The 14377-nt window shown below is 48.6% G+C and overlaps 1 protein-coding gene across 8 annotated transcripts in view; it reads right to left on the reverse strand.

Moving 5' to 3' along the window:
• st3gal4 (ST3 beta-galactoside alpha-2,3-sialyltransferase 4) overlaps nucleotides 1-14377 on the reverse strand; it is a 308604-nt gene that overhangs the window by 185858 nt on the left and 108369 nt on the right. The window contains exon 1 of one of the 8 annotated variants that reach the window (XM_070894288.1): nucleotides 7331-7407. The exons of 6 other annotated variants lie outside the window; for them this stretch is intronic. The gene's annotated coding sequence lies outside the window, so the exon portion shown is untranslated. Of the gene's footprint in view, nucleotides 1-6967; nucleotides 6993-7330; nucleotides 7408-14377 lie in introns of those variants that run through there. One more of the 8 variants, XM_070894286.1, reaches the window with a different exon arrangement.

Here is a 14377-nt window from a genome sequence, read left to right on the forward strand (position 1 = left end):
TTAGCCACTCTTTTCCTTTTTATATACCTGTAGAAAGCCTTGCTATCTGTTTTTATATTTCATGCTAGTTTACTTTCACAGTCTATCTTCCCTTTCTTAATCACTTTTTTAGTCATTCTTTGCTGTCTTTTAAAAGCTTCCCAATCTTCTGTCCTCCCACTAGTTTTGGCCACTTTGTATGCCCTTGTTTTTAATTAGATACAGTCCTTTATTTCTTGAGCGAGCCACGGATGACTATCTTTTCTTTTGCACCTTTCCTCCTCAGTGTAATATATTTTTCTTGAGTTATGAAATATCTCCTTAAATGTACACCACTGTTCATCAACCGTCCTACACATTAATCTATTTTCCCAGTCCACTTTAGCCCTCATAACTCTGCCCTCATATCTTTGTAGCCTCCTTTATTTAAGCTTAGTACGCTGGTTTGAGATCCAACTTTCTCGCCCTCCATCTGAATTTGAAATTCAACCATGCTATGATCATTTGTTCCAAGGGGATCCTTTACTAGGAGATGGTTTATTAATCCTGTCTCATTATACAGGACCAGATCTAAGATAGCCTGCTCCCAGATTGGTTCCACAACGTACTGTTCGAGGAAACTATTCTGGATACACTCTATGAACTCTTCCTCTACCCCAGCCAATGTGCTTGGTCCAATCAATATGAAGGTTAAAATCGCCCAAGATTATTGTCGTTCCTTTATTACAAGCCTCCAATATTTCTTGATTTATACTCCGTCCAACAGTGCAGTTACTGTTAGAGGGCCTATAGACTATGCCCACCAGTGACTTTTTCCCCTTATTATTCCTTATCTCCACCCAAACTGATTCAACATCTTGATCCTCTGAGCCAACATCGTTTCTCACTGACGCACTGATCTCATCTTTTATTAACAGTGCTACCCCACCTCCTTTTCCTTTCTGTCTGTCCTTCCGAATTGCCAAATACCCTTGAATATCTTTGTCCTTTTCCATAACTACCCTAAATCTAATTGAATTATGACCACTAGCACCAAAATGCTCTCCCACTGATACCCCTTCCACCTGCCCGGCTTCATTCCCTAAAACTAAGACCAGAATTGTCCCCTCCCTTGTTGGGCTTGCTATGTACTGGCTAAAAAAGTTCTCCTGAATGCATTTTAGGAATTCTGCACCCTCTATACCTTTCAAACTAATTCTATCCCAGTTAATATTATGGTAATTGAAATCCTCTACTATTACTGCCATATAGTTTTTGCACTTCTCAGATATTTGCCTACATATTTGCTCTCCGATCTCTCTCTGACTGTTTGGGGGTCTATAGTATACTTCCAGAAGTGTGATCTTCAGTTCAACCCATATGGTCTCATTTGATGATCCTCCTGACATAATGGGCTCAATTTTGCCCAAACCCATTTTCTGGCATATTGCCAAAGTTACGCCGCGTTTTTAGGTCCAGAAATGAGCCATAAATAATTGCGCTAACTTTCCCTGATCTGTAACTGGAATCCAGGGCCGCGCAGCATGTCCAGTCGCCTCGGGGGAGGGGGGGGGGGGGAGGCTGCTGTCTGCGCCGATAAACAAAGCCGGGCCTTCTGCGCATATGCGGGGGGGAAAAAAGTGACATTTTTGATGTCGCTGCAATGGACGCGCATGCGCAGTACAACTGGGATTTGGCAACCGGCCATTTTTAAAGATTGCTCTGACAACAGTGAGGGAGATCAGCGTGACTGCTACTGGCCAACACATTGAAGGTTTTTTATTGGTGCCACAAGCTCTGGAGATCTCTGCCTAGTTACTCACAAAGTGACATCAATCTCAGCAGATAGCAGAGTTGCCCCTGGCAGGAAAACAAAGCCAATCCTACAGTGAGCGTAAATTGCGTTGGAGAGGCACCACTGTAAATGCAGTTTATTCCGAAGTACAAAGAGCTCAAGAAACTATGTTACGACTTCATGTTCAATCTAAATAAATAGCTATCACCACTCACTTTCATTGCATTCGGATCAATTTGTGCTGTTTGGTAAAGCTAATTCTATGTGCTGGAGGCCTGTTACATTAGCCAGCTTGCTGATCTCCAGCAGAGCAACAACATTGTTTGGCTTGCTTGTTAAGCAATAAAGAAGCAACAGTTGCCAACTCAAAGGGCTTACTGATTCCCCCCGCCGACCCTAGCCTTGAGTGCCCTTCCGGTCCACTCCCCGCCCCCAGCCCAGACCGAAGGGCTTGCCGGTCTGCTCCCCCGCCCGACCCTGGCCTTGAGTGCCCTTCCGGTCCACTCCCCGCCCCCAGCCCAGACCGAAGGGCTTGCCGGTCTGCTCCCCTGCCCTAGCCCAGACCGAAGGGCTCGCCGGTCTGCTCCCCCGCCCGACCCTGGCCTTGAGTGCCCTTCCGGTCCACTCCCCGCCCCCAGCCCAGACCGAAGGGCTCGCCGGTCTGCTCCCCTGCCCTAGCCCAGGCCCCGAGTGCCCTCCCGGTCCGCTCCCCGCCCCTAGCCCAGGCTGAATGACCTCCTCCAATTTACTTACCTGCGCCGATTTCTTTAACTCTCCGCAAGGGTTTTCTGCAGAGGCCACATACGCTGACCTAAGCAGAAATGGAATAACTCTCAACTGGCCAAACTTCCCTAAATGGCCAGAATTGGCGTAGGTGGCTGGTTACTCCCCCTTTGACTGAATAAAAAACTTACCTAAAAGAATCGTAACTAATTGAGTTACGCTGGTGTAAATTGATCGGGGAAACTGTAGATTTTAAAACTTAGGCCAAAAAAAGTAGCCTGTTCCAAAAAAAACAGCGCAAATTACTGGGGAAAATTCAGCCCATTATCCCTCTTCTGAGGTTACTTTAATCAATACTGCTACCCGCTCCTTTTTTTATGACCCCCTCGATCCCGTCTGAAAACCCTGTAACCAGAAATGTTGAGCTGCCATTTCTGCCCTTCGTTCAGCCATATCTCCATAATAGCTGTAATATCACACTCCCAATTGTCTATCTGTGCCCTCAGTTCATCTGCCTTATTCCTTAGACTCCTTGAATTGAAGATATTACCGAGATATCTTCACTGCTTTCCTCCCTCAGCCTCTGCACCGAGCGACTTCTCATCCTCGTTGATTTCAAATTCCATCTAAATTCATCATGCAACCTCTCCTCTGAGTTCACTACCCTCCTATCCTCCCTTACATCACTCCCTCTCTATGAACTACCCAACCCATATTCACCGCCACTCCCTTGACGTTGCCATCTCTCATGTGCACGTTGCTCCCAATTGCAGATAAGGCCAGCTCTGACCATTTCCTTATATTGCTCTCCACCCACATCCCCCCTCCCCCACCCAATCCTACTTCCTTCGGCATCCGCCCCGGAAAAAACTCTCTCCAAACTTTCTTACAAACTGCACATATCAACGCCAAACAGCCCAGCCTTTAGCCCTCCATTCAATATGACATTTCTGCAGCCACCGATCTGCTCAACCATATCCTCACCACCACCTTTGAAGCCCTAGTCCCTATTAAAACAATTTCTCTCTCTCACCCTGGTACGGCCCTCATCTTCGCTCCCACAAGTCCAAGGGATGTGGCGGACAACTAGTTTAGCCATTCCCCGTCAGGTCTAGTTGGACCGCATAAAGCATTATCGGGATCGACTCTTGTCTGCCAAAACTGCTCACTTTTCCAGGATCATTCTGAAATGCAAAGATAACCCCCAGCTACTATTGTCTACTGCTAACCTTCTTAAATTCCCTCTCCCCTGTCTCCACCACACTCGCCTCCAACAACAAGTGTGAGGAGCTCATGGATTTCTTTGTCTCAAAGATTGAGACCATCCGATCAGCTGCCTCTGCCACTCCCCTTTTTTTCCCTAGTCCACTGGGCCAAACTTCCTCTGAGGTGCCCCCCTGCCCTAGTCCTGAACTCGCATCTTTCTCCAGTTTCTCTCTGATCCCCCCTCTTGGCCCCACCACAAACTGTGTTCCCTAGCCACCGACTTCATCCCTCTCTCTAACATCTGTCTGAGGCTGAACCAGACTATTTGCGACCTTGGTGTCATATTTGACCCTGAAATGAGCTTCAGCATAACTAAGACCGCCTATTTCCACCTCCGTAACATCGCCCGTCTCTGCCCCTGCCTCAGCTCATCATTTCCTTTGTTACCTCTAGATTTGACTACTCAAACGGACTCCTGGCTGGCTTCCCACATTCTACCCTACGTAAACTTGAGGTCATCCAAAACTCAGCAGCCCATGTCCCACTCACCCATCACCCCCTGTGCTCGCTGACCGACACTGGCTCCCGGTTAAGCAACGCCTTGATCTCAAAATTCTCATCCTTTTTTACAAATCCCTCCATGGCCTTGCCCCTCCCCATTTCTGTAATCTCATTCAGCCTCACAACCCCACCACCACCCCTCGAGATATCTCTGCTCCTCTAATTCTGCCCTCTTGAGCATCCCTGATTATAATCGCTCAACCATTGGTTTGCTGTGCCTTCTGTTGCCTCTGGAACTCCCTCCTTAAACCTCTCTGCCTCTCTCTCCTCCTTTAAGATGCTCCTTAAAACCTTTAACCAAGCTTTTGATCATCTGCCGGAATTTCTTCTCATGTGGCTCGGTGTCAAATTTATTTGTGTCTTATAACACTCCTGTGAAGCGCCTTCGGACATTTTACTATGTAAATACCAAGTTGTTGTTGTTATTTAGCACTGCCAAACCCCCTTGTTGTCTATTTTCTAGCCTTTGTTTCCTCTGCCTTCCAAACCCGCTCATTAACTTTCTGCCTTCCAATTTCAGCTTTGCTTCTCTCCCTTATGAAACCACTCTCAGGTTCCCATCCCCCTGCCAAGCTAGTTTAAACCCTCCCCAATAGCACTAGCAGCTCCCCATCTGCTCCCCGCCCTCCCCACCGCAAGGATATTGGTCCCAGCTCTGTTGAGGTGCAACCCGTCCGACTTGTACAGGTCCCACCTTCCCCCAGAAACGGTCCCAATGCCCCAGGAATCTAAAGCCCTCCCTCCTGCACCATCTCTCCAACCACATGTTATTTACGTGTCTGTCAAATATTTTTCTATTTGTTTTTATATTATTTGAAAGTTTTTCTAATTGTTTTATTGAATTCTTTCCTAACCTATTCATATTCCCTTAAGTCATCCCCTCCTTTGTTGTCTATGTGCTTGGTGTATGTCGTTTTCTTTCGTTTCAATTTTGCCCTATTTTTACTCATCCATACTCATCTTTACACACTCATTGTTGGCTAGTTTGTTCTTGTTTTATAAAGGGAGCTATTTCTCCTGGACTCGAGTGATCACCATTTTAAATGTTTCCCACTGTTATTCCATTTCCTTGTCGGTAATTTTTTCCAGTTTACTTTCCCTAGTTCCATTCTCATCCCCTTAAAATCAGCATTTTTCCAATGTATTACTTTAGTCTTTGTCTTACTTATCACCTTCTCTATCTTTATCTTAAACCTTATGTAGCAGAAGCAAGAGTGCGCACTGCAAATTTCACTAGATTACACAACTTTACTATCTCACCAATACCACTACAAACCAATAAAAATGTTTCAAAACTTTTTCGTAACACTTAACTCAAACCAGAGATCATAAGTGTCAGTTGTGGCTCAGTGGGTAGCATCCAATGCAGTGCTGAGGGAGTGCTGCACTGTCAGAGGTGCCGTCTTTCGGATGAGACATTAAACCGAGGCCCCGGCTACCCTCTCAAGTGGACATAAAAGATCCCATGGCGCTATTTCGAAGAAGAGCAGGGGCGTTATCCCTGGTGTCCTGGCCAATATTTATCCCTCAATCAGCTTAACAAAAAACAAAACAGATTTTCTGGTCATTATCACATTGCTGTTTGTGAGTTCAGCTTCTGAATGTGTGAAGACGCAGGCGTCGTCCGCATATTGCAGTTCAGCGGCAGAGGTTGGGGTGATCTTGGACCTGGCCTGGAGGCGGCGTAGGTTAAACAGCTTCCCACTGGTTCTGTAGTTTCGTTCCACTCCAGCGGGGAGCTAGTCGTCAGTGAGGTGGAGCTTGGCAGCGAGGAAGATTGAAGAGGGTTGGAGCGATGACACAGCTTGCTGTGTGCAAATTGGCTGTCGTGTTCCTACATTACAACAGTGACTACGCTCCAAAATTACTTCATTGGCTATAAAGTGCTTCGTCCGGTCGTCGTGAAAGGCGTCATATAAATGCAAGTCTTTCTTTTAAGGCAGAATCCATAGGTGAAATCAGGCACCTGCAAAGTGCTCCATGCAACTGCCTGGCAAAACAGAAAACGCCCCCCACCCCCAATTATAACCCTTTATTGATTTGAAGATCGAAATAGGACAAAGTATTTCTTCACAATAAGCAAAGCTGTCAATCAAAGTAGGGCGCATGCACATCGGAAATTGCATCAGGTTTCCCTGATCTAATTCTTACACCTCGGGGACATTGTCCTGATAGAGTGGGCGGCAGTATTCCCTCGGTTTGAGAGGGAGAAGGGGGAGTTACAAACCCAGCTGTTACATTTAAGCAATCCAAACTTCGAAGACATGAGAAATGATTTAACTGCAGTAAACTGGGCTGAACTGCTAATAGGCAAACTGACAAACGGAAAGCATTCAAACCAGTATTTGGTAGGACACAAAACCAGTACATGCCTCTAAAAGGCAAAATCTCCTTTGTGTAATTAAGCAACCGTGGTCAACAAATGAGGCAAGAGAAGTTTCAAGCGAACAAAAACAGGCTTTCAGTTGCGAGAGAAATTGCAAGTGCAGCCACTAGAACTTTATAAAGCAACAAACGGACACAAAGAATGTAACAAAGATGCAAAAAGGGACTATGAAGAAACAACTTGCAAATAACGTCACGTTAACAGCAATGTTTTTATATAGCAAGAGAGTGGTAATGGAGAATTTGGACACATTAAAAACAGGTGCAGACGAGACTATCTGCATCTGTGTGTACAACTGAAGCGCACTGTATACCCTCCAGACCAGCCTTACACCTTACCCTCCATAAACCTGAGCTCATCCGAAACCATCCACTCCCACTCCCACTCCCACTCCAGGGAGGTGGCCAGCACTGATACTGGCAGTTACCGAGAAACATCAGCTCTCCTGGTCAGGGAACAAGCCACATTGCTATTTGAGAAATAACCTTGCCCTCAGGGAGGGAGACAGCCAGAGCCCACAACAAGCCAGAGTGTGCGTGTGTTCCCCCAAACACAAAACACCTCTACTTCTCTCTGTTTGGGCTGTTTCCTGTTTGCTCGCCAGCAGACCTGCCCGTGTAGTGTTGTGCACAGAGCGAGGAGATCCCACTTCCTTCCTCACACATTATATCTACAGACTGCCTTCTCCGAGCCCCACCTACCCTTTGTAAAGTCCTGTCCCCTCAGTACAGATTCACACGAGGCATGTAGTGAAGTCAAGGTCACTCTGGACCTGTACTTTTATTTCACAGCTCTGGAATGCTGCACTTGCCTGAGACCTGTCCTTATATACCTGTCTCTTGCAAGTGCACCCCTGGTGGTAAGGTATGCTGGTGGTTACAGGTCATATCTTATTACAGTCGTGTATAGCATGTTGGGGTACAGTTATATATAATAATGTAAGATACATGACATCACCCTCCCACAAGGTCTTATTGTCTTTATAGGTTCAGTCTCTCAGGTGGTCTACGCTCTCATGTGGAACGTCTGAGTTGTGGTTCAGTTGTTTGCCTTGGTGTCTGTTTTTCTTTGGGTGTGGTTGCTGGTATCTCGCCTGGGCTGTCTGTTTCAATTGGTGTGATTGTTGTTGACTCGCCTGGCCTGTCTGTTGGGATTGCCCTTTCCTCAGGTTGTTCCCTCTGTCTGTCCACCAGGTGTGGTGCGAGTTCCACATTGTAGTCTGCCTCTGGTTCCGCAGTGTTGTTGGTAAATCTGCTTTTGACTTGGTCTACATGCCTCCGGCAGGTTTTGCCATTGTCCATTTGTACTACCAGTAGCCCGTTACTGTCCCTGCAAGCCATTTGGGACCCCTGCCATAGTTTAGTACAAACACTTTGTCCCCTATTTCATTCCATCTCCCCCTCGAATTTCTGACATGGTACTCAGTCAGCTTACGGCGCTTTGCCTCAACGATTTCGTGCATGTCTGGGAGGATTAATGAGAGCCTTGTTTTTAAAGTCCTTTTCATCAACAGTTGCGCGGGGGGGATCCCAGTCAGTGAGTGCGGACGAGATCTGTATGCCAACAGTAGTCGCGACAGGCGACCCTGCAGCGTGGGACCTTGGATTTTAAGCATGCCTTGTTTAATGATTTGCACTGCTCTCTCCGCCTGGCCGTTGGAGGCCGGCTTGAACGGTGCCATCTTGATGAGATTTATGCCGTGGTCTTGGAATTCTGCACTGGTGAAGCACAGACCATTGTCACTGACTAATATGTCAGGGATTCCGTGCGTTGCAAACATGGTTGCGAGGCTCTCCACAGTGGTGGAGGTTGTGCTCGAGTTTAAAATGGTGCATTCGATCCACTTTGAAAATGCATCTACAACTACGAGGAACATTTTGCCCATGAATGGGCCCGCACAGTCTACGTGCACCCGCGACCTCGGTTTGGTAGGCCAGGGGCTCAGTGGAGCCTCCCTGGGGGCATTGCTGAGTGCGGCACAAATGGTGCACCTTCGGACGCAGAGCTCCAAGTCTGCGTCAATACCAGGCCACCAGACGTGGGATCTGGCTATGGCCTTCATGAGAACAATCCCCGGGTGCTCGCAGTGGAGCTCCTGGACAAATGCCTCTCTGCCTCGCAGAGGCATGACTACTCGGCTGCCCCACATCAGGCAGTCTGCTTGTAGTGATAGCTCATGCATGCGCCTGTGAAAGGGTTTTAATTCCTTGGGGCAGGCATCGCGAGCCTCTGCCCAGTCACCGGTTAGGACACATCTTTTTACTCAGGATAACGTGGGGTCACTGGCCGTCCAGGCTCTGATTTGGCGAGCCGTCATGGGCGAACCTGTGGACTCAAAGGCATTGATTGCCATGACTATCTCACAGTCCTGCTCGTCAGACCCTTCCATGGTCGCCACGGGTAGCCTGCTGAGCGCGTCGGCACAGTTGTCTGTGCCTGGTCTGTGCCTTATGGTATAGTCGTAGGACGCCAGCATGAGTGCCCACCGTTGAATTCGCACCGAGGCGTTGGCGTTTATTGCCTTGCTCTCGGATAGGAGGGACGTGAGGGGCTTGTGGTCGGTTTCTAACACGAACCTGGCCCCGAAAAGGTATTCATGCATCTTTTTGACACCGTACACGCACGCAAGCGCCTCCTTCTCTACCATTCCGTACCCGCGCTCCGCCCGCGAAAGTGACCTGGAGACATAAGCTATGGGTTGTAATTTGCCCGCACTATTGACGTGTTGCAAAATGCACCCGACCCATATGCTGACGCATCGCATGTGAGAACTAGCTTTTTACCAGAGTCAAAGAAAATCAAAACACTGTTGGAACACAGAAGGTTGCGTGCCTTGTTGAGAAGGCGCGTTCCTGGGCGTCCCCCCAAAACCAATCGCACCCCTTCCTGAGTAGCACGTGGAGAGGCTCCAGCAGCGTGCTTAAGTTCTGCATAAAGTTCCCAAAGTAATTGAGTAGCCCGAGAAAGGCACGCAGTTCTGAGACATTCCGGGGCCTGGGTGCCAGGCGAATTGCTTCTGTTTTGGACTCTGTTGGGCGGATTCCATCAGCGGCAATCCTTCTGCCCAAAAATTCAACCTTGGGTGCGAGAAACAGGCACTTGGATTTCTTGACTCGTAGGCCTACCCGATCCAACCGCTTTAGTACTTCCTCCAAATTACGGAGATGGGAGTCGGTGTCCCTGCCCGTGATAAGTATGTCGTCTTGAAATACAACCGTCCACAGGATGGACTTGAGCAGACTCTGGAATATGGCAGCTGCTGACCTGATGCCGAATGGGCATCGATTGTACATGAAAAGGCCTCGATGTGTGTTGATGGTGGTGAGTAGCTTGGATTCCTCGGTCAATTCTTGCTTCATATACGCAGATGTGAGGTCTAATTTTGAGAAAAGTTTACCTCCAGCCAATGTGGCAAATAAGTCCTCTGCTCTGGACAGCGGGTACTGTTCCTGTAGGGAGACTCTGTTTATGGTAGATTTGTAGTCCCCACAAATTCATACGGATCCATCAGGCTTCATGACTGGGACGATGGGACTTGCCCAGTCGCTAAATTCCACAGGTGATATAATGCCTTCCCGCAGAAGCCTGTCTAGTTCGTGTTCAATCTTTTCCCTCATCACATAGGGTACAGCTCTGGCCTTGTGATGGACCGGTCTAGCATCCTGTGTGATGTGGATTTTGACTTTGGCCCCTTTGAAAGTGCCCACACCTGGCTGAAAGAGATGTTCAAATCGCTTTATAACTGTTGAGCAGGAGGTCCGTTCCTCTAATGACATGGCATGGACATCATCCCATTTCCAGTTTAGTTTTGCCAGCCAGCTTCTCGCCAGCAGTGCTGGGGGGTCTCCGGGGACAATCCACAGGGGAAGTCGGTTCACTGTCCCTTTGTGTGTGACAGAGAGCATGGCGCTGCCGAGGACTAGTACAATTTCTTTGGTCTTGGTCCTTAATGTGGTGTCGACCCTTGTGAGTTTTGGTCTGTCTCTTTTATGCGGCCACAGTTGTGCAAGCGCCCATGAGAGATTGACTCGCTCCTGTATCCAGCTCATGTTGACAGATATCCCGTTGATTAGGACCCTCATCATTATAGGAGGCGTCCTGTCATCGGAGCAGCGGCCATTGATCGTGTTGACCCGCTGTACATCGGTGTCCCGGGTCCGATTCGTATATCAGCCGAGCTGCCATTATTTTGCACATGCGGGCCAAATGCCCTGTATATTCACAGATCCTGCAAACAGCCTGCTGAAATCGACATTCCCTTGACGAGTGCCCACCCCCACACCTCCAGGCTGCTTGCAAAGAATGAGCTGCGTCTGGCTGATCTCTCTTGAGCTTCTCTCAGTTTGTAGTTGATTGCTCGCATTGTGGGTTGATGAAGTGTGAACGGCCGTTCCTGTGGCCCTTGATGGCTTCCGTTGCCACTGCTTGCTGTCGAAAGCCTGTTCTGCCGCTTTTGTCTGTGTGTGGGGGTAGCAGCTTTTCTAATGCTGTGAACTCCTTGTTCCATTATTTCGTTAGTTGTCGTACCTGCATTGTAAATCAATCTCGTTTCTTCTTCCCCTACGAAGAATGTCTGTGCAACCAGTGCTGCTGCCTCTAAGGTCAGGTTCTTGGTCTCTATGAGCTTTCGGAATAGGCCTGCGTGGCCTATTCCTTCAATGAAAAAGTCTCTCACCATTTCTCTCCTCAGTTCATCGGAGAACTCACATAAACTAGCCAACCTCCGAAGTTCCGCCACGAAGTCGGGTATGCTCTGGCCCACACAGCGTCTGTAGTTGTAGAACCTGTGTCTGGCCATGTGTAGGCTGCTCGCTGGCTTCAGGTGGTCTCTTACCAGTGTGCTCAATTCTTCAAACGACTTGCTTGCTTGGTTTCTCAGGTGCCAACAGATCCTTCATTAAAGCGTATGTTTTCGAGCCACAGCTGGTCAAGAGATGGGCTTTTCTCTTGTTTGCCGTATCGTCGCCGAACCAGTCTTTGGTTACAAAGCTTTGCTGGAGCCTTTCTATAAAGTCCTCCCAATTGTCTCCCGCATTGTACTTTTCATCTGATCCATTGTTCGCCATTCTGTGGATTCTGTAATCCTGTATCCCGTCGCCACTGTAAAGTCCTGTCCCCTCAGTACAGATTCACACGAGGCATGTAGTGAAGTCAAGGTCACTCTGGACCTGCACCTTTTATTTCACAGCTCTGGAATGCTGCACTTGCCTGAGATCTGTGCTTATATACCTGTCTCTTGCAAGTGCATCCCCGGTGGTAAGGTATGCTGGTGGTTACAGGTCATATCTTATTGCAGTCATGTATAGCATGTTGGGATACAGTTATATATAATAATGTAGATACATGACACGCTTCACATTGGGGAGGGGGTACCATCACCCATCGGACACCAGTACCCCCGCTGGACCCAACCCCGTGTTCAGAGCCGGTGTTGCGATGTCTGCACTGGAGCCTGGACACAGCCCTCCGGCTCTCCGGTCACCAGCATTAGACAGACCATATTACAGTCTCCACTCGCCCGGGCAATGTGGGGCGTGTCCCCATCCAGCCCAAGCCTCGCCCCCAACAACATGTATAACACGTAGCGTCTTTTAACATGGCAAGGCGCTCCACAGCAGTGTTTACAGACAAAACACACAGTACACACCGAGCCACACACGAAGAAATTGGGGCAGGTGACCAAAAGCTTGATCAAAGAGGCAGGTTTCAAGGAGCGTCTGAAAGGAGCAAGAAGAGGTTTAGGGAGTTCCAGAGCTTGGGGCCCAGGCAACAGAAGGCTAATCAGGGACGCTCAAGAGGGCAGAATTAGAGGAGCGCAGACATCTCGGGGTGTTGTGGGGCTGGAGGATAGTGCAGAATAGGGGGGTTACACAGATAGGGAGGTTACAGGGAGGTTTCAGAGATAGAGAGGTTACAGAGATGGGGGGGAGGTTACAGAGATAGGGAGGTTATAGAGATGGGGGGAGGTTACAGAGATAGGGAGGTTACAGAGATAGGGAGGTTGCAGAGATAGGGAGGTTACAGAGATAGAGAGGTCACAGAGATAGGGGGGTTACAGAGATAGGGGGTTACAGAGATAGGGAGTTCACAGAGATAGGGGGGTCACAGAGATAGGGGGGTTACAGAGATAGGGGGGTTACAGAGATAGGGGGGGTTACAGAGATAGGGGGGGTTACAGAGATAGGGGGGTTACAGAGATAGGGGGGTCACAGAGATAGGGGGGTCACAGAGATAGGGAGGTTACAGAGATAGCGGGGTTACAGAGAAAGGGGGGTTACAGAGATCGGGAGGTTGCATACAGAGATAGGGAGGTTACAGATATAGAGGAGTTACAGAGATAGGGAGGTTACAGAGATAGGGAGGTTGCATACAGAGATAGGGAGGTTACAGATATAGAGGAGTTACAGAGATAGGGAGGTTACAGAGATGGGAGGTTACAGAGATAGGGAGGTTGCATACAGAGATAGGGAGGTTGCATACAGAGATAGGGAGGTTGCATACAGAGATAGGGAGGTTGCATACAGAGATAGGGAAGTTACAGAGATAGGGAGGTTACAGAGATGAGGGAGTTACAGAGATAGGGAGGTTATAGAGATAGGGGGGTTATAGAGATAGGGGGGTTACAGAGATAGGGGGTTACAGAGATAGGGGGTTACAGAGATAGGGGGTTACAGAGATACGGGGGTTACAGAGATACGGGGGTTACAGAGATAGGGGGTTACAGAGATAGGGAGGTTACAGAGATAGGGGGTTACAGAGATACGGGGGTTATAGATAGGGAGTTACAGAGATGGGGGGGTTACAGAGATAGGGAGGTTACAGAGATAGGGAGGTTACAGAGATAGGGAGGTTACAGAGATGAGGGGGTTACAGAGATAGGGAGGTTATAGAGATAGGGAAGTTACAGAGATAGGGAGGTTACAGAGATGAGGGGGTTACAGAGATAGGGAGGTTATAGAGATAGGGGGGTTATAGAGATAGGGGGGTTACAGAGATAGGGGGTTACAGAGATAGGGGGTTACAGAGATAGGGAGGTTACAGAGATAGGGGGTTACAGAGATAGGGGGTTACAGAGATAGGGAGGTTACAGAGATAGGGGGTTACAGAGATACGGGGGTTATAGATAGGGAGTTACAGAGATGGGGGGGTTACAGAGATAGGGAGGTTACAGAGATAGGGAGGTTACAGAGATAGGGAGGTTACAGAGATAGGGAGGTTACAGAGATAGGGAGGTTACAGAGATAGGGAGGTTACAGAGATGCGGGGCTACAGAGATAGAGGGGGGTTACAGATATAGGGAGGTCACAGAGATAGGGAGGTCACAGAGATACTCCAGAAAGCAGTGATCAACAATGAGGTGTGGCCCACTCTGAAGTCTCTGGCCCAAAGGCTTCTGCAGCTGAGAATATTTCCTCTGACATCCTCTGACTGCAATGACCAAACGGATCACTCAGCAAGGGGGACCCTGTGACGCCTCCATTTGTACGGCCCAGGTCTTCGCTGCCTCGACCTGCACAAGCCTTGGGCGGGAGGAGAAATAGGAAGAGCAAGCTGCTTTCTTTGTTTCGTTTAATTTGGACTCTTTTAAATGCCTAAAAATTCATCCATTCGACCTGCAAACACACAGTGGCGTTCACTCATTTTGTGCAGCAGACTTGGTGCTGTTGGTAATGAGGAGGGGTAGGGAAGGGGAGAGGGTAAAGGGATGGGGAGAGAGAGAGAGAGGGAGGGGAGAGAGAAGGAGAGGG

This window comes from Pristiophorus japonicus, chromosome 11 (assembly GCF_044704955.1).
Source record: "Pristiophorus japonicus isolate sPriJap1 chromosome 11, sPriJap1.hap1, whole genome shotgun sequence".
In the NCBI taxonomy this organism is placed as follows: domain Eukaryota; kingdom Metazoa; phylum Chordata; class Chondrichthyes; family Pristiophoridae; genus Pristiophorus; species Pristiophorus japonicus.